This window comes from Protopterus annectens, chromosome 2.part1, assembly GCF_019279795.1.
Source record: "Protopterus annectens isolate FY-2018-M chromosome 2.part1, PAN1.0, whole genome shotgun sequence".
NCBI lineage: Eukaryota > Metazoa > Chordata > Ceratodontiformes > Protopteridae > Protopterus > Protopterus annectens.
This window is the reverse complement of record NC_056729.1, coordinates 40,466,946-40,487,220: the sequence shown is the minus strand read 5'-3', so window position 1 is coordinate 40,487,220 and position 20,275 is coordinate 40,466,946. Positions and strand designations below refer to the sequence as shown.

The window sequence follows — 20,275 nt, the reverse complement described above, 5'->3', positions numbered from 1 at the left end:
TGCACCTTCATAAAGTTAATACAAGTCCACTACTCCCAACTTTCTCTGGTACTGCAGAGAACGTCAGGTTTTCTCTTCATGCTTTATCTATTAGATCTTCTATTTTCTGAAAGATTTCTTACTTTGATGCCTCAGTCTTTTGTCATCCCCCCTCCCACCACCACAATGCTTTACTATCAAGCCACCTATATAAGCTCAATCTTCCCAGTCATATGTCTCATCCCTGGTGGACTCCCAGTGCTCCCTTCATGGAGAGGGATTCCCTTGTGGGACAGACCTGCCAAATATGACCTTCATACCTTGGTCGGGGAAGCAAGGAACCAGTACACACCAGGGAAAGTGGACTGACTGAATGGCAGAGAAGTTACCATCTAACTTTATGGAATTTTTCATGGTCTAATCACCTCACCCCTACGTTCTGCTAGTCCACCTGTAGGATGGTTGGCAATGAGAGAGCCCTTACCTCATGGTAGTCTCGCCTTACTTTGTTACATCCACTCCCTCATCCTGGCATCCATCCTATGAGCCCCAGCCTCTGCATCCTTCAGAAAGAACTTGTAAGAATTCGCCTTTGTCAATTCCTGTTATACTGAAAATGGGTTTAAATTAAATGTGCAAATGTGTAGTAGAAGAATTTACTGTGACAAACAGCCCTACCCCAACATATAAGTAGACAATACTCCACTACTGAATGAAAATGTAGTTGAGGACTTGGGTCGTCATGTGAAACTGCAGTCAGAAAATCTTTCTACTCAGCACAAAAAGAAGTTATGTCCTTACCATAACGTTCCATGTGAGTTCATCTCGCCTTTTTGTTCTTACAAGTGGGTCGGAGCCGATCCCTCGGCTCAAAATCGGCCGTTTTCAAGCTCAAACTCTCAGAGAAGCTCGAGACCTAGTGTATATCCCATGATGCTCTACTGTGAATCCCCAGATCTAGTATGCTGCAACCAAGACAGCCTACAGGAATAAGTGAAACTATAGTGTCTACCTATAAAGGTAGCTAAAAGATTGTAGATAGGAAACATAGAATATGCCATACAGACTGACCACTTGACCAATCTACCAAGGCAACCCATCCTATTCGACTGGAGGGGGAAGGTGGGCGGGAATGTAAGAACAAAAAGGCGAGATGAACAACTCACATGGAACATTATGGTAAGGACATAACTTCTTTATGTGAAGTTGTTCTATCTCGCCGTTTTGTTCTTACAATTGGGTAGCATCCCAGGCACCCTAATCCTGGGTGGCTCACAGGAGAGCATTCCTAAGCACAGTGGAACCAAAGGTAGCCCTGTCCCTGGAGGTCCTATCCACTTTGTAATGACTGATAAATGTGTGAGGTTTTGACCATGTGGCAGCTGCACAGATGGTATCTAAAGGTAAACGAGCTGCATGAGCTAATGACGTAGAAACAGCTCATGTCGAGTGGGCTTTGACGTTAGAGTCTAATGGCTGACTAGTGGAAGCATAAATGGATTTGATGCAGTCAGAGAGCGACTTAGACAATGTGATTTTTGATGCTGCAAGACCTATCTTATTTTCTGCGTAAGAGACAAAAAGTTGATCCGATTGTCTGAAATCCTTCGTTCTATCTAGATAGAACCTCAGTTGTCTGTGTACATCAAGCTTGTGTAACATATATTCCAATCTGTTGGAATGGTGTCTGAAGAAGGTTGGGAGCTCAATGGACTGATTTAAGTTAGTCTCTGAACAGACCTTGGGAAGAAAGGTAGGGTTAGTCCTGAGGGAGACCCTATCTGGGTGAAAAATCAAATATGGGGTTTGGTGGACAAGGCTTGAAGTTCGGAGACCCTACGTGCAGATGTAATGGCTACCAGGAATATAGTTTTCCAAGACAAAAACTTTAAATGACAAGATGAAGCAGGTTTGAAGGGGGAGAGCATCAATTGGGATAAAAGTAAATTCAAATTCCAGGGAGAGACAGGATGCCTGATAGGTGGTCTGAGGATGGTGGGTTTCTTTTAAGAATGCTTTACATGGTCTATGTGACATGATGTTAGACCCGTTAAACCCTACATGGAAGTTGGAAATAGCAGCCAACTGAACTCTAATTGTAGCAGCTGCTGCACCATCATGGAACAAGGAAGACAAGAAGTCTAAGATGATATGGACAGGTGCTACATAAGGGTCAATGTCATGTTGAGAAGCCCAGTGAACAAATCGTTTCTATTTGCTATTGTACAGCTTCCTGGTAGAGAGTTTATGAGAGGAAACTATAATATGCTAGACCTCAGAAGACAAATTTTGAGACCTGGCTAATGTGGGAATTGGAGCAGCCAAGCTGTCAGTTTTAGGGAGGTGAGGGAGGGATGAAGAACTACCGAAGAGTGAGTCAGAAGATCCGGCACTGGGTCCAGGATCCATGGTTCTTCAAGTCGATACTTCCGCAGGAAGGGGAACCAAATTTGTCGAGGCCACGACAGGGCTATCAAGATCACAGTCCTTCCCAGACTTTTCGCTTTCTGTATAAATTTGGGAATTAGGGGTATTGGCAGAAAGGCATATAGGAGGCCCGGGGGCCAATCGTGTACGAGCACGTCCCTCGGTTTGTTCCCCGGTGGGGGATAAAGGGCAACGTAGCTGCTGCATTTGGCATTCATCGGAGATGCAAATAGGTCACAGCAAGGCTGGCCCCATCTGCAGAAAATCTTTTCCGCCACTTGTTGTTTGAGAGACCACTCGTGAGGCAACAGGAAGGCCCTGCTTAGCTTGTCCGCTATCACGTTGGATGACCCCGGGATGTGCGTTGCTATCAGAAAGCGTCTGGTGGATACAGCCCACTGCCAAATTCTTAGGGTTTCCCGGCACAAGGGATACGATCTGGTTCCCCCTGGTTTGTTAATGTACCAGACTACCGACATGCCTGTCTGGATAGCAATTGTACCTAGAGGGAGAGAATCTTGAAAGTATTGCAACGCCAGGAACACCGTTCCCAGCTCTAGGACATTTATATGCAAATGTGTTTCCATGATTGACCAAGTGCCTTGGACAGCCTGTCCCTGAAATAAGCCCCCCCACCCTAGCAGAGAAGCATCCATGGTCACTGTGGCTGTGAGTTGGGAAAGAACAAAGGGACGCCCGATTATTACTTGGTCGCTGTTCAACCACCAATTGAGATCCTTCTTGCAAAGACTCGTTAACCGGATCTCGTGTGACACAGGCAGGCATTGGTAAGACCATTGCGCGAAGAGTAGCCACTGGAGTATTCGCATGTGCATGCGCCCTAACGGAACTGCTATCAGTGTGGCTGCCATTGTGTCTAAAAGCTGCTGTATCTGGGACGCAGGAGCTTTGTTCAGGACCAACAGACTGGATAGCTGATTTTTTAGGGATACGATTCTTGATTGGGGCAACCTGATCCTTGCATTGACTGTGTCCAGTTCTGCCCCTATAAATGTAATATGCTGCGAGGGCGATAATGCAGATTTTTCAAAATTTAGGGTTATGCCCAACTGGGAACAAAGGTTTATGGTGTAGTCTCTTGCTTGAATTAGTTGATGCCTGGAGGTGGCGGTGAGGAGCCAGTCGTCCAGATATGGAAACACTCAGAATCCTAATTGTCTCAGATGAGCCGTGACCACTGCCATACATTTGAACACCCTGGGGGCTGTGGTGAGACCAAAGGGCAGGGCTCTGAATTGGTAATGACTGGCTCCCAGCCAGAAACGCAGGTAATCTCTGGATGATCTGTCCATTTTGATGTGGTAGTAAGCATCCTTGAGATCTATAGAGCACATCCAATCGCCCATTGTTAAGAACGGGAGAATCGATTGCAGCGTGACCATCCGGAACTTTTCCTTCTTGACGAAGGTGTTGAGTTTGCTGAGGTCTAGTATGGGCCTCCAGTCCCCTGTTTTCTTTGGAACTACAAAGAACCTTGAGTAAGTTCAGGATCCTATTTGGTCCGCCGGGACTGGCTGGATGACGCTCTTGTCTAGCAGGTTTTGGATTTCTATAGTTGCTAGTTTTCTCAGACTGGGTGGAATGTCTGGGATCTTCGTACACATGGGTGGGGTTTTTGTAAAGGGAATGTGGTAACCTCTGGCAATGATGCTTTTTACCCAAGAATCCATTGTGATGCTTAGCCAGGCCTTTGGGTATAAAGCTAAGCGACCCCCGATTGCCTCCAGAGCAGGACAGCCGGACTTCCTTTCAGGAACGCTGATAGGGCTTACCAGAGAACTATTCCCTGTCGCCCTGGTTTTGCGGACCGCCGCTGCCGTTTGGACGGCATCTCCCGTTTTTGGCCCCTCCTCTGCCCCTAGAGAGGGGGTATCAGTAGGTGTGTTTTGGAAAGCTCCTTGGGGTTTTCAGAACCACATTTTCCCCACTTCATTGCCCTTTGGGGTACGGTCTAGTTAGAGTGGAAAAACGGACACCTACAGCAGACAGAGTCTTTCCTTCTTGTTCACACCTAGTAAGAGTCTCCTTAACTTTGGGTCCGAACAAGGCGGACCCATCAAATGGGGTATTGACGAAGGAAGACTTAAAGGCTTCCGCAAAGGAGCAAAGGTGCATCCAGGACGGTCTCCGAAGAGCTATCGCTGAGCGTGCCGCCCTACTCGATCCACCGGCAGCATAGGAGATGAGTCGCATGGATGAGTTTACTACTGAATTAAGGGTGTTGAGTTGTGCAGCCACCTTTTCAGAGACTGCATCAGCTGTGTTACCCTGGAGAGCATCTCCCAACTCTTTTAGGAGATCTCGTTGAAGACGGGTAAAATGTGTTAAGTAGTCGAGCGATCTCAAGGAAAATGCCGCAGAACTAAATATGCATTTCCCATACCTGTCCATCGTCCTAGAATCTCTATTAGGAGGATGGACAGCAGAAGAGTTTTCCGACACCTCTTTCTTGGTGGCCGCCGCCACCACCATGGCATCAACCGGGAATCCTTTTGTAAGAAAGGCCTTATCTGTAGGAGAAGTAATAAACTTGTTGGGCCTCTGAGGGACCGGTTCCAGAGAGTCAGGGGACTCCCACGCCCTTCGAGCAAACAGCTCCATCAGTTCATCGAATGGCGGAGTAACCCAGGAGGTGTACGGTTGAGATCCAAAGGCCTTCAGGAGGACCGACTCATCCTCAGTAGGGGCAAGGGACTGCCAATCACCCCTCTGCCTTAAGATTTCCAATATGTCTGCAAATGAGATATCCTCTGAGGGGGATCGTGGGGACCCTTCTGATTCCTCCAAGTCGGTATCCGATGTGAGGGATTCCTGTGGGGAATCCAAGTGCCTCCTCTTGCACAATCTCTTTCTAGGTACTTCATCGGTGGGAGCATCCGGTGAAGTCCCTAGAGAGGAGGGGCCACCCAATGGGGATACCTGAGGCCCTGGATCTCGACGCTTGGTGGGGATCTACGGGGAAAAGGTAGAACAAGGCCCTTTAGGGGGAGGGGAAGACAGATCCGAGGAGGTAGTAGTCTTAGCAAACATGACCTTCCTCATGGCATCGAAGGCACCAGAATCTCGGTCCGAGAAGTCCGTCGGCTCCGAAGAAACCGGCAGCTCTCCCCCGGCCGAGACCCCGCGCTCCAATCCAGAGGACGGAGCTGAGGCCACCTGCGCCGAAGCCCTGAGTGGAAGGGTCGGAACCGAAGTATCGGTTCGACTCTCCACCCCGGAGCCAGCGAGGGACTGTCGGCCCCGAGATTCCTCGGTCGGAACCGAGGAGATCAAGGGTCGAAGGAGTCGAGGGAGGTGGATCGAACCTCGGCTCAGAGGGCTCTACCAACATCGGTTCCGCCTGCCCCGGCTCCGAACGCTCGGTTGGCTTCGGAGGAGGAGGTGGAGAAATTATGGCTGAGGTTTCAGGCTTCTAAGCCGACTGGCTCGAAGCAGACAGCATTTTGGCCAGGACCGGGTTCTCTAAGAGCCTCTTAACCACGCGGTCCAGATCCACATCGGAAAGCCTCGAAGAATGTGTCGAGGGATGGGTCGAAGGAGCTGAAGATGATACCGACTGAAGAACTGGAGACTGAGGAGTCTCCAATATCGGTTCCACAACTGGGCTCCGAGGTAGGGGTTCGATACATGGTTCCAAGGCCTGTGGAGCCGATGTACGAACCACACCAGAGGAACTCAGAGCCGATGACTTGGGCTCCGAGGATCCTTTGGAAGACTTTGACCCCTTCGAAGCCTTGGAAGAGAGGTCAGTCTTGTCTAAAGTAGTCTGAAAATCCGGCTTCAGGAGTCCTCTATCTACCAGCTTCCTCCACCTTTCCAAGAGAACCCTGGTGCTAAAGGAGTGGCAGATAGAGCACACCTCTTGTAGGTGCACCGAGCCCAAACAGTAAACGCAGGTGGAGTGATGGTCTGTAACTGACATCTTTTGACCGCACTCACACCTTTTAAAACCTGACTTTTGCATTTCTGGCAATTTTTTAAGAAAAAATTCAGGTCCCTGAATTTTACTTGTCCAAAAAATTTAGTAACTACACTCACAACAAGTATAACTAACTTCCTATGGAATAATATAGAATAATATGTATATATATATATATATATATATATATATATATATATATATATATATATATATATATATATATATATATCTATAAACACACTAAATATTCTAATATTAAACTATCACTGACTATATTAGATAATACACACACACACAATGGCTGACAGAGCCCTGTCATGCCCAAGAAAAAAGAGGCCTAAAGCCCTGAAGAAAAACTTTTAGAAAAAGTCCTAACAAGGTTACACTAACAGGTAACAACCTTAATACTATAATAAAGATAGTAATCTAAATATATAAAAACTAAGTTTTGTCAAAAATGCTATTAATATACAAGATTTTAAATCACTGGCCCGAGCTTCCTCCGACGGAGCTGTTGATCCATTGCAGCGGCAAACTAGATCTGGGGATTCACAGTAAAGCATCATGGGATATACACTAGGTCTCGAGCTTCTCTGAGAGTTTGAGCTTGAAAGCGGCTGATTCGGAGTCGAGGGATTGGCTCCAACCCACGTGTAAGAACAAAACGGCGAGATAGAACAACTTCACATCAGTCACTTACTATATCATCCAGATCTAAAGGTGTCACTGTTCCCTTACATTCAGTGCTGACTGAGCCAATTATAGAGTACAATGCCCACCTTCAGGATGCAGCTCACATATAAAACTACAGAAGCCCCAAGAGTCCTAAGAGGATTTCCGGCTTAAAGACCCTGAGCTACCACCAGAAGAAGCTAAAAGTGCAATCCCTTTAGTTACTATCATCTAGACTCTTAAGAGATATGATTTGTACCTCACTGACTATGCCATTACAGCCTATGCTGTCTTGCTCTCAATGGGTACATACTCAGCTTGGATTTTGGAATATCAGGTTCTATTCCCATACCAGGTAGCTGGATTAACTTCCCAATAATGACACTGCAGTTCAGCTTAAGGGGGATTTTGCAGTACTCTTGAGTGTGTCGTCCTTCAGATAAGATAGTAGGTAAGCTTGTGGTAGCTCAGGTGGATGTAAAAGATCCCACAGTATTTAAGAGTAGGGCAATTTCCTCTCTTCAGTATGAACACCACCTTGGGTCTCCCCTGAAGAGGCCAATGGTCTAGTGGGACTAAACTGGTGAATAAAGTTACCCACTGCACATCCTCATGAAACAAGTGCCTAAAAGTTATCAGGATAGAATCCAGACTGTCAGGGACAACTGCTCTAAGTTGGAGTACATCAGTTGTCCCTGACACTGTGAGCAGATCTGGACTGTGAGGAAGCTTGTGGCAATTGCCCCAGCCAATTCCATTAAAAAGGAGAAAGTAGAGTTGCGTAAGAACTTACCAGAACAGCAGATGTCCTATTGATCGTTCTTGCAGTATTCCTGACATATGGGTTGTTATCGCTTATGTCTGGCTGAGGTACCAAAGCTTTATCTTCCCTACTCTGTATGTCCACTGCATGAACGCAGCTCATACGCACTGAGGTATACAGAAGCACATACAAGCAAGGATCCTCAGACCATTTCCAAGCAAATGGCCTGAAGACTACTGAGACAGAGAAGATTGGTCAGCTAGGAGGGCTATAGCTCAAATAGGTAAAAAAAAACTCCCCTGTTCCCATGTAATAGATGTTAAAGCAAAGGGAGAGAGGAATATGAAGGATGAAGTGCAGTAGAGAAGAGGGGAGGGTGGTGGGATGGAACATTGCAACAGTGACATGTATGACTACTATTATGTTAAGTTCTTCCACAAATGTACTATGTCCACACAGAAATAACGGTTGCAGTATTCCTGACTTATGTGTGATTCCCAGAGCTGAAGGAGGCAAGATGGGTGTTTGGCTACTAAGCAGAAGAGTTAACCAGCAGTCCAGACAGAACTGACTGAGCAAAGGCTACCCTGGACATGGAAAAAGCATAAATTTTGTAGTGTTTGCTAAAAGTGTGTACAGAGGACCAACTTGCAGGCTCTAAGATAGACCTGGAGTATATTTCTTTGTGAAATGCCCCTGAGGAAGCTGCTGCCCTAATGGAACAGAACAGCAAGTCTTACCACAGTGTCAGTAACAGAAAGAGACCGCTTTAGAAATCCAAGCTGCAACAGTTTGGCCATGAGAGCTTGTAATTCAAATGCTCTTAGCCGAGGTGAGAGCCAAGGATAGTTTTCCAAGTACAGAATTTTAAAGAAATGGAAGATGCTGGTTCAAAAGGAAGTAGTTTAAGGTTTTCAAGCACAAAATTAAAATCTGGGGGTGGGATGGAGATAGGAATGGGTTTCTTTGGTGGATTAAGATGCACGAGCCCACAAGGAAAAGCTTGTCCTCCACCCTAGCCATAGGTGGTGGGTTAAGAGGGAAGCAGGCAATGATAGCTGACAGGTGAGCTTTCATAGAAGAGGAGGTTTAACCTGATCAAAGTAGTTCTCAGAGATACTGCAGAACAGCAGGCACTTGTGATGAGTGGGTCCTGACTATGTCTGCTGCATCAGTAGAAATACCTTTTCCATTTAGCTGTGCAAGATTTTCCAGTAGTGGATCTCCTGGCCTCTTGTAGGACTTGAGAAACTTCTTCATAGATGATGTCTTAGTGGAATTAAAATCCTATTATCCACATGGTCAAGCTGAAAGATGGCATATTTGGGTGGAGCAGCAATCCATTTTGCTGAGTTATCAGGTCTGGTTGAAGAGGAATTCTCCTGTACTTTTCCTTTGTCAGGTGAAATAGCAGAGGAAACCAATGCTGTTTCGGCCAAAATGGTGCAAAGAGTTTGGATGCTTCATTCTGTGCCTTAAGAAGAATTTTTGGAAGAGGTGGCAGTGAGGAAAAGCATAGAGGAATTTCACTGGCCATTGGAAGGAAAGGGCATCTGTCCTTCAGGTTGTGGGACAAGGGTCTCTGGTGCAGAAATGGGGGAGTTGATTGGCTGATGACACAAAGTGGTCTAATCTGAGGAATGCCCCATTAACGGGTGATCATCTGGAAAACTTTGCTATTCAAACTCTATATGTAGTGGGCCCTCAGAGAGCGGTGCAGGGAGTCTCCTAGCTTACTGGCCTGAGAAGGTATGCAAGTGGCTGTGAGCGCAATTTTCATTTGGGTTGCAAAGTTTAATGCATTCTGTGCTTACCTGCACAGCTGGTAATACCTGGGGCCTCCCTGATTATGTACCACACAACTGTGGTGCTGTCTGTGCACACTAGGAGTGGCCTGGGTTTCCAGAGGTAGGCATACTTCTGAAGAGCATGCAGAAGAGCCCTCATTTCCTTCAGAATATGTTCCTTCAGGAAATGAAGTTACCATTTCCCCTGCACTTGGTGTGATTCTGTCCATGCCCCCCCCCCTCACCTCAACCTAGGAGTCTGTACGAACCTGTTCAAGACTGGGAGGTCGTGTGAATAGCAGTCCTGGGTTGAGGATAGCCTGTCCTCCACCAAAGTAGCTCCTTTTTGAGACAAGGAAAAAAGAGAATCAGGATGTCCAAAGGGTGACAGTGCTGGCACCACACAGATTTCAGGTACCACTGGATTTTCCTCATGTGAAGTCTGGCCAGGGATTGGTGGCTGCCACAAATTTCAGCGTCCTTCACATATCCCTTGTTCAGCAATGGGTAGCAGAGGGAGAGACTTCAGGAAAAAATGGACAGACTGTGAACTGGGGTGGAAGGCATACATTTTCTTTGTGCCCAGTCTGCAGCCAGAAAAAAACAGATACTGTGTAGGGACGATGTGGGATTATTTTGTTGTTTGTAGTAAAACCCAGACCTGTCAGAAGTTGGAGGATGAAGTGTAAATGTTGAAGAGGAATTTCTGGGGAGAAAGCCTGAATCAGTAGGTCGTCCAGGTAGGGAAAAATTTGGATTCCCAGAGTGTGACAGAAAGCTACTACTGGAGTCAGACACTGTGAATACTCTTGGGAGCTGTGGAAAGACCAAAAGGCAGAGAGGTAAACTGAAAATATGAGGGGCCACAGAAAAACCCTGAGGGACTTGCTGCATGAAGGGCGAATGGGTATGTGTAAGTAGATGTCCTTCAGATACAGTGACACTAAGAATGCTTGGGGAGAGGACGAAAGGCTAAAGAGTTGGGGGGGGGGGTATTTTGAAAGCAAGTGTTTGGGAGACAGAAATCTAGGATGGGTCTCCACTGCCCTTTTTTGGGCTAAAAAAATCTTGGAGTAAAACCCTTTTCCCATAAAGTCTTTTGTGACTTGCTAGATGATGCTCTGATTCAAAAGGTCTTGAATAATGGAGGCCAGAAGGGATATTTGATTTTGAGGAGGTTGTGGCACGCCTTTCACAGGGGTAATATTTTTCTAAGACATACCTTCCTTGATGACCCACTTGTCTGTGGTAAAAGCTTTCCACCTGACCAGGGAAAGTGAAAGTCTTTGGGAAGGAGGAGTAATGGGACTGAGGGCAAGGGAGGGGATGCTGCACGGACTTTTGCTTCCAAAGGAAGTCTTCCCTGCTGGAAGTTCTCCAAGGATTTTTTTTCAGAGTACATTTCCTTAGGCGGTTTTCCTTTGTTGCTGACATGCAGTAGGATCCCTTCTAATGAAGGAGGAATATTTAGATGGGTAGTTCCTATGGTATCTAGAAACAGAGTAGAATCTACCTGCAGTCTTTCATGGTCTTACCCTGGTCTTGCAGAGTTTTGAACAGGCTACCTGAGGATGAAACAGTAATTCTTTGTCCAAAGGAGTGTCTAATAAAATTTTTGACTTGAAATCTTCAGGGATAGGAGGATGATGAAGCCATGTATATCTGCAAATAAAAGATCCATTGGCAGCTGTTCTAGAAGAAGCATTCACAGCATCGTAACTGCACTTAATTCTGTGTCTGGCAATTTGAGTGGCTTGCAATATTAACCTCTGCATTTGGTGCCTACTCTGCTGTAGGAGGGTCAGGTATAACTTTAAGGAATGCAGGACAGGGAATGAGAATTTTGTCATTTGAGTCTGGTAGTTAATTGCCCTAAAAGGGTGGAAGAGGTGTAAACCTTCTTTCCACATCTATCCATAGCCCTACATACAATCTTTATCCACAGGTAGGGCATTAGCACTGGAGAAGCTTAGAGCGCTTACCTGAAGAAAGAGATACTACAGAAAGGCCTGCTACTAGATTGTTGTATAAATAATTTAAGGTACTCGGGCACCTTGTAAAGTCTGTCTGGTCTTTTAGGAGCTGGTGGTTGAGAATCGGGTGCAGAATAAGTGGACTGAAAGGGGTCATGGAAAGCCTCAAGGACAGGAGGAGGGGTAGGGGTACCTATCTCCAAGAGGGTATAATATCTCTTCTGAGCATCAGAGATATGCATGGATTGCCATTCAATGTGTTTCATCATGGTCTGTATAGTCTCCCTAAAGGAAGCTTCGTCATTAGGGTAATCTGGTGAGAGAGAGTCCCCTGTTGGAAGCAATGTATCCTGGAGAATGCAGCTGAGACAAACAGTCGAGAGAATGGTCATAGTTGTAGTCCTGTTCCTTATCAAACAACAGGAATCCAGGGTAGATTTTTGAGGAGCAGCCTGTGGTTGCAAAGACCCAAATGAAAGAGGTTTCAAAAATATAATAGCTTTGAAGAACCCCAGTGAGAAGTCTATCCTCTCCTTTTCCCTAGCTGCTGAAGGAAAGGCCTCATGTCTTGTCTTCTGTTTTTTTTTTTTTTTAACTGTGACATCTGTCCGGATGAGTCAAAGAAGTTTGGAACAAAGTCTGACTTTTATTAGACAGCCTGGGATCTTTTCCCCAACTAAAATACGTGGGACACTGTGTGGTCCCTCGGAAATGATGAGATGTGGTTCCTTGGATGCAAGGCCTTAGGAGCCATACCAGCCTCGAACGGAATCGCTGTAGAGGACAACTGAGTAGTAGCCTGGGGTACTGTGGGTTCTGGGACCTCAGCAGGTATGATGGGCTCAAACATTAGACTGTAGATCAGTTTGAGGCCTCTAGATTTTTTCTTAAGGGGCAGAGGGGCATCCAAGGATGTGAAGTTAGCCATCCTAGATTGTGGCAAGCTTTTTTAAGACGCTGGGTCTCTAGAAAGGTGTTGAGTGTGGAAAGCCTTGACCCAAGGGTTTTAGGAATGAAAGACTGACAGATCGAAGGTTTGTGATCGTGTTCTAGGCCTAGGCAAAAGACACATTGTATTTAAGTCCTTGTATGGAATCTGCATATTGCACTCACACGTATCCCTCCTAGCCGACATCGAACTTTCAACAAAATTGCACAAGTTAAAAGGAAGGTTGCCCAATTGGACACCTAGGACAAATGATCAAAGCAAAGATACCAGCAATCAAACACTGACTGCATTCAGGCTGGTGGCGGGATAAGGATCCAACACTCATATGTTTGTCTACATACCCCAACGGATACAAGATGAGATCGTACGTGGCAAACCATATGTCAGGAATACTACAACAGTGATTTCAGTCAGGACATCCAATTTTGCCTGGGCCCAAAGGGGGTCACCATAATCATCTTTAGTAATTCTTTCTGCATCTTCAGAAATTCCTTGGGTATAGGTTGAAAGGGTGGAAATGCATAAAGGACCACTCCTCTCCAAGGAACAAGAATGCTTCTGTTCTCCAAGCATAGCTGCAAGGATGTGTCAAACAAAATTTTTCCAACTGCCTGTTTTGAAAGAGGTAAAGAGAACTATTTGAAGTGTTTCCCATAGCTGTATCAAATCCAGGCAGACCTCTGTACTGAGTTTCCACTCATGAGGGACCAACCAAGATTTGCTTAGTCTGTCTGCCACTAGGCTTTGCTCTGAAAGAATTTACGATGCTGAATGGCTAGTTTCCATGCCATCACTGTACCCCTTGTTTGTTTAGGACCATTCCTGTCCAAAGAATGAGAATGCACATGACCCGGTGTTCTCAGTGACCAATAAAAAGGGAATATACAGACCATGAGTAGTAAAGAACTTTTTCAAGTCTGAATTACTGCTAATATTTCTTTGATATTTATATGCTTTATGGCATCACCTGAACTCCCCTAGATATTGTTCTCGTGCAAAATCTGACAAGTCCATCTGGACTGAGGGGTACGGAGGGAGAACAGCAGGTCTGGATTGAGAGACATCTGATCCCTCCAGCATGGTAACTCTCATTTCAGAAAATCCAGCACTGGCACCTGAACTCCAATAGAATCAAGATGCTGGTTCCAACTTTTTTTACACACCACTGAATCTTTCTCATGTGGAGTCTCGCCAGTGATGTCATGAGGATGACTGGTTCCAACTTTTTTTACATACCACTGAATCTTTCTCATGTGGAGTCTGGCCAGTGATGTCATGAGGATGACTGATACCATGAAGCCCACAGTTCTGAGAAACTTTCTGGTGGAAGCAGCTTCTTGAAGATAGAGCGTCTTGAAAATGTTCTGAACAGTCAGGACCTTTGTCTTCTGGTAGAAAGGCCATACTTTTTACTGTATCCATCATACATTCCACGAAGCTAATTCTCTGTGAGGGTGTGACACAAAACTTTTCTATGATAATCCTGAAGTTGGGATGAACTGTGATAAGCATCCTTCAGATATAAAGTCACCATGAAACAGTGGTCCATCAGGAGGAGTACGATTGTCTGCTGGAGAGCATTTTGAATTTGTGTAATTTCAGAAAGGTATTCAAGTATGACAAACTTAACACTGGTATCCAAAACAGCTTTATTTTTTGTACCAAAAAGATTCTGGTATAAAATCCTTTTTCTTTTTTTGGTGCCGGAACTAATTCTATAATCCCTGCTTGCAACTTTTGAAGGAGTACCAGACAGAGATATGTGTCTAGTCTAGCAGGTGTGGAGGGATTTCCCTGAAGGGAAAAGGACTTTTTGTTTATGGCTAACTGAATTATTCGCTGCACCCACTTGTCAGACTACATGTGGCCAGGTTACTGGGTTGAGCAAAAACCAGGGGAAGGAGGGACAGGAAGGGCGGATGGGGTGCCCTGAGTCTTGGCACAGTCATTCTTCAGCAGAGGAACAACTGTATTTGGGGAAAAAACATTTTATTTGGTTTGGAAGCATTATCCTCCTGCCATTTCCTCTTGGCACCCCAACTCCTGTTAGGTTGGGATTTCTGTTTGTTCTGCTCTCAGAAATTGGATGCTTTGTTAGGAGAGAACATGGGAATATGAAAAAATTCTAGATATCTCAAACATACATAAATCACAAGTATATAATAAAGAAGGGAAGTTCTGAAAAGATGTTATCTGAGCCCAGAAGCTATAATCCACCAATGCAGGCTGCTGAGGAGATTCAAAGTGAGAGACCTATAGCTGGCAGTAAAAGCCTGAATAACTGACTTTGTGACAGGGGTTTGGGCTTCCCCTGATTAGAGGGACTCAACCAATCCCTTATCACACAGTCAAAGGAGGGGATTCTGAGCTCTGAAAAGCTGCCAGTGTGGGTTTGTGCAGGCACAGTACCCAAATGCCACTGAAGCAGTGTGAATGCCGAACATGAACGATGACTGAAAGGGTACTCTCAGAATTACCCTGGGACTAACTAGCCAGCTCTCCTTGGGAATGGGTGTTACAGCCCCAGGTAAGTACTGGCAAGGCACTGATGGCTACAAGACTAAAATGTAAAAAAACTCCTATTAATCTTATTAATGTAAACCGAAGTCAAACCTCAAACTATAAATCAGAAATTTTGTATAAAGGCTTTTTCTTAGTACCCACTAGATGTGGATACTTGCACCGAGATTTTAATTTGGTGACATGGATATTTGCACCATTTTTTTATTTGGTGGCTATGTTTAAACACTATAAAAAGTTAGATGTAATTTAAGCCAATACAGAATTAATGTAGTCTGCACTTTCTATCATGCACTGAAAAGAATGGTTATTAAAACTTCACGGTCTTTAGCATTGGTAAATTTGAAAGTAGTTCATTATGTGACAAAGCAAACCAATTTACATGCATGCCGTGTTCTTAAAGTACCTGAGAACATTCTCATTTCACCTTTTCTTGCATGTGCAAATTCCACACTTTTTGTGTATTATACAAAGAGCATTTCATGAATGTTAAAGTGAATTATTTCCTACTTTTTTGTGTGTGCGCGTGCTCTCTCATAGGTAGGTACTAGGCTATCGGCCCAAGGGCCTATGCAAGCCTAGCCAACACGGTTCCCTGGCTTTCGCACCCAAGAAAGTTATTTTCCTGTGCCCCTGTCGAGCAGAGCCACAGAAGTGATCCCCGGGGTGAATTTCCTATTTCCCATCCACTCATCAAGATTTCTCTTGAAGAGTGCCAATGAGGAACTCTGCCTGACCTAGATAGATAGCTTGTTCTAGAGCATGTGAAGTCTCTGGGAATGGAATCAATCCCTCCAGCATGTTCTGTTTATTGTGGTGACAAGATTTAGGTCCCTAGAGCGTGTTTCCCAGATGGAATGGGATTTCTTTATGTGTAGCATGTCAAACAGCTCTGGGTTTGACATAGCTTTGTATGTTAGGCAGAGATCACCTCGGAGTAGGAGATATGCTACGGAGGAAAGCTGGAGTTTTTTAAGACAGTCAGTATAGGGCATCTATTTGAGGCCCGTAATCCTCTTTGTGAGGTACATCTGTGGCCTTTCCCGCTATTGCAGATGTCTTGTGAGGTATATTCCAAAAGGGGCATTGTACTCAATAATGGGTCTAATGACAGCCAAATAGATGGGAACAATGACTTCTTTTTTCCTGGATGAGAACCCTTTCAAGATAAGGTGTGCCACATAGAAGGATTTCCTGACTACTGTAGCGGTGTGATTATCAAAGGAGAGACTACTGTCCACCTGAGTTCCAAGGCCTCTTATCACATCCTCGGCGTTAAGTGGACTGCCGCCTATGTGGTAGCTCATGGGTACAGAGCTTTTACTAAAGGGGATGACAATGCAATTTTTGGCATTTAGCTTGAGGCCATGGCTCTGACACCAGGCATCTGTCTCAGTGAGGCCCTTCTGTAGGATGTCCATGTCGTTTGGGGATTCTATTATGGCACATAATTTGCAGTCATCCATACATGGGTCTACCTGAAAAAGACTGAATCCCCACAACAGCAAATTCAAAATGATCGAGATGATATATCTATCGGTCTACCTGAAAAGGTCGAATCCAAACAAAAAATAATCCAAAATGATGAAGATGACATTGCCGAAGTGGAAAAACATCAACACTATAGATTATCAAAGTTTTTCATAGGGAAAATGGACAGTTGGCCAAATTGGGAAATTTGCCCTTTTCCTCACTGTAGTGCAATCCTGGAGTTGGTATATTAAGTTGGATAGGTGGTGGTGGGGATAACCCCCCCACCTGCGTGGGTTTGACATGATGTGTTTCGGTTTTTGTAGCATGTTGGACAACTGTCCGTTTTATATACATGTGAGTGTGTGTATAGATATATATATATATATATATATATATATATATACACACACACACACACACACAGCAATTCCAAATCCCAATAGTGTGTGTGTGTATATATATATATATATATATATATATATATATATGTATATATATATATATATATATATATATATATATATACATATATATATGTATATGTATATATATATATATATGTATATATATATATATGTATATGTATATATATATATATGTATATATATATATATATATATATATATATATATATATATATATACACACACACATATACATACACACACGGCAATTCCAAATCCCAATACTATGCATTTTACATAACTTTTGATTGTTAATGAACTATTTAACTTTTTACAACATAGCATTTCAGATCTTTGTCTTAATATTTTAATGTTGTTGTTGTGTCTTTCGGCTTTTCCCGGTTAGGGGTCGCCACAGCGGAACTCCGGTCCGCTAATGATTGGCAGTTGATTTTTACGTGCTGAGTTGCTGGCCCTAACGCACAACCTTCAACGAAGGTACGCCCATTCACACATGTCTCCACAGAAGACGCTCTAGCTAAGAATCGAACGGGACAACGTCTTACTGTGAGACGACAAAGCTACCTTTTAATACTGTACTAAAATAGTTACTGGTTGCTACTTTGTGTGGACTGTGTTATGCATGTACTTGTTTTTCCCTTGTGGCTCAGGAGAGTCCTTGGACCAGTTCACCTACCTGGTTAACAAACAAAATAAAATATGACATAGAATACAATGAACAGTTGCGTCCCATCAAGACAAAGGCAGTTGCCTATTTTCATTAAAAAATGCAGTACTAATAAATGTGTTAGAGCAAAAAGAAACCCAACTTCTGTTAACTGAAAAATAATTTGTTTACACTAAGAAAAATTCATGTTTATTCAAATGCTTGAATGCTGGCATTACAGATATAGACTGCTTTCAATAACCTGTTCTCAACTATTCCAGCATGTATATACTTCCCAAACACAAACAAGTGTGGAGAGAGCTTCCATATGATCATCTGTCAAGAATTGGTTCAGTCACTGAATCATTATAGCAGTATCTTGACAGTTTTCTAAACTGAATAGAAAAAAGTGACCAGCCTTTACAGGCGATTGGACAGTGTTTGCAACCGTTATTGAAAAGATATGCAATGAAATGCATGATGTACCTTAATGAAACTGATGATACAGCACCAAAATGAAGATGTAAAAAACACTTGATATCAATGTACATGATTTTTTCTTAATTTTGAAAGCATCTGTATTAAACCATAACATCTTAAACTGCAACATCAATTCATATACATGAACAGAAAAGGAACTGTAAATAAGAGTTTTGATTATTGTCACACAGTATACATTTATTTTAACAATTTTCATTAATTCCAACACTATATAAATTGCTTGATGTGTACTTTCCCCTTCAAGAAATGAGAGATTGGGATTTTGGATGGAGATCCTTAGGAAGAATAATAATAACCATGCAGAATATTATATTCATAAAGTAGCAGAAGATATTCTAAGAAATAAGCCAACAAGGGGGATGGAGAAAGGAGATTCAGACGATAGGGATAACTGCAATTAGATCTAGGCAGAATATGCAAGACAGTGTTGCAATTTAACTGGAGAAAACTGGCAAAGGAACCAAGTTATTGAGGGCAAATGATTAGAAAGGGAAAGGTAACAGAATGGGAAGAGGCCAAGAATTCTTTGGACTACAGGCTACAGATTGCCTTCCCTATCAAGGATTGACATCAGAGAATAGGGAAAGAGAAAGAAAGACGGGGATCCGAAGCCAAAAACCATCACTGGTAGAGTTTTCAGTCGAATCTAGAAAAGAAGCTGCTGTTAAAAAAGGATAATTAGTATGGCATACAAACTACTTCAGGATAACTATAGGAATCAAACTGAGGAGGTTAGAAAGGACTGGAAAGAGAAACTGAATAAGCAATTCACAAAAAACAATTGTGGATATATGCACGGCTCCCAAATATGCAACAAAATTTAGAAGATTTAGAATTTTTGCTTGAAACTGTTTGCAAAAGTACTTTTATACCTCAAGCAGACTCTAAAGAATTTTTCCTCAGGTAGATTGCAAATGTTGGAGGTGTGATGAGGAAGAAAAAGGGTAATTATTAATATATTTCTGGAAGTGCAATGCATTAGCAGACTTAAAAAAATTTCTGCAGACTACGCTAACAAAAACAGTGGGCAAGCAAATTGGTGTAACCAAGGCAATGATTTTTTGAGCTAAGAAAGAGAATCGGAATTGCCTAGACATAAAAAGGCCTTGCTGAATCTAATTCTGGTGGCTGCCAGAAAAGTAATTACTAAAAAATGGAAGTCAAAGTCTAAACCAACTGTACTAGAATTAGTGAATATATTACAGAGATAAAACAGCTGGAAGTGGGATCTTTAGAAACGGGTAGGAGCAAATTAGAAAGAGAAAAAAATGGGAACTGTGGGAATTGACTGAGCTTTGTAATGTCTGACCGATGACTAGATAAATTATAAAGATGTATGATGTTTGAAATCGAAAATATGTCAATATGATTTTTCATTTATATAAATATATGATTGCCTATGTCATAAGTGACAATTTAATAAAGATTTTTCTTGTTTTAAAAAAAATGCCTACTTTTATTTAATCTCATTTTTCCTCCTGAACATTCTTCTGTACCTACTGTTCTCAAAAGTACAATTTATTTTTATGAAATATGATACCCCCCCTTTTTCTAAAGATTAGGTTTTAAGTTCTTTTACTCATTTACAGTAATACAACTTTCCATTAAGGCTGATTTAGATTTTTATTTCCATATTCTAGTAACTACTTTTGTTGCAGCCAATCGCATTAAACATAGTAAGGTCTTTTATCTAGGGAATTCAGATTTATATCCCAGCGCAAATATATCATTTTCTCATTAACTTTAATTTATCTCTCAACTTTTCTGTCAAACTACAGTTTACTTAATGTGCAACTACATCCATGCCAACACCACCATGTATGAATTACACTTGAACAGCTTCTGTTTTACACTCATCTAAAAAATCTACCAGAGATGGTCTTCCACTTAGTACTTCTCTATCCAGTTTTGCTTGCCTATCCTGTGTTTATCAAGTCACTGACAGGAAAGACATAATCTCGAACCAGCAGCCTAAACTCCTACTTAGCTTAATCCCACTAAAGTTATTTGATCCTCATACCTTGGTTTTATGTTAATTTCATCAAGTAAATTTTAGCCACCTCTTCATTATTTTCTACGGCCCGATTTGCAAACATCCAGTTTGGTAAAATATCCTTTATTCATTCCTGTGCTTGCTTAGACCATAAAATATCTTCCTCAACTTAACAGTGGTTTAGGTTAAATGCATGCTTCAACTAACCCACTTTTAAAGTTGCA

At 43.1% G+C, this 20,275-nt stretch overlaps 1 protein-coding gene across 1 annotated transcript in view; it reads right to left on the bottom strand.

Annotated features, from left to right (window-relative positions):
• Positions 1-20,275, bottom strand: part of LOC122793957 (AT-rich interactive domain-containing protein 2-like) — a 703,595-nt gene that overhangs the window by 189,941 nt on the left and 493,379 nt on the right. The window lies entirely within an intron of this gene.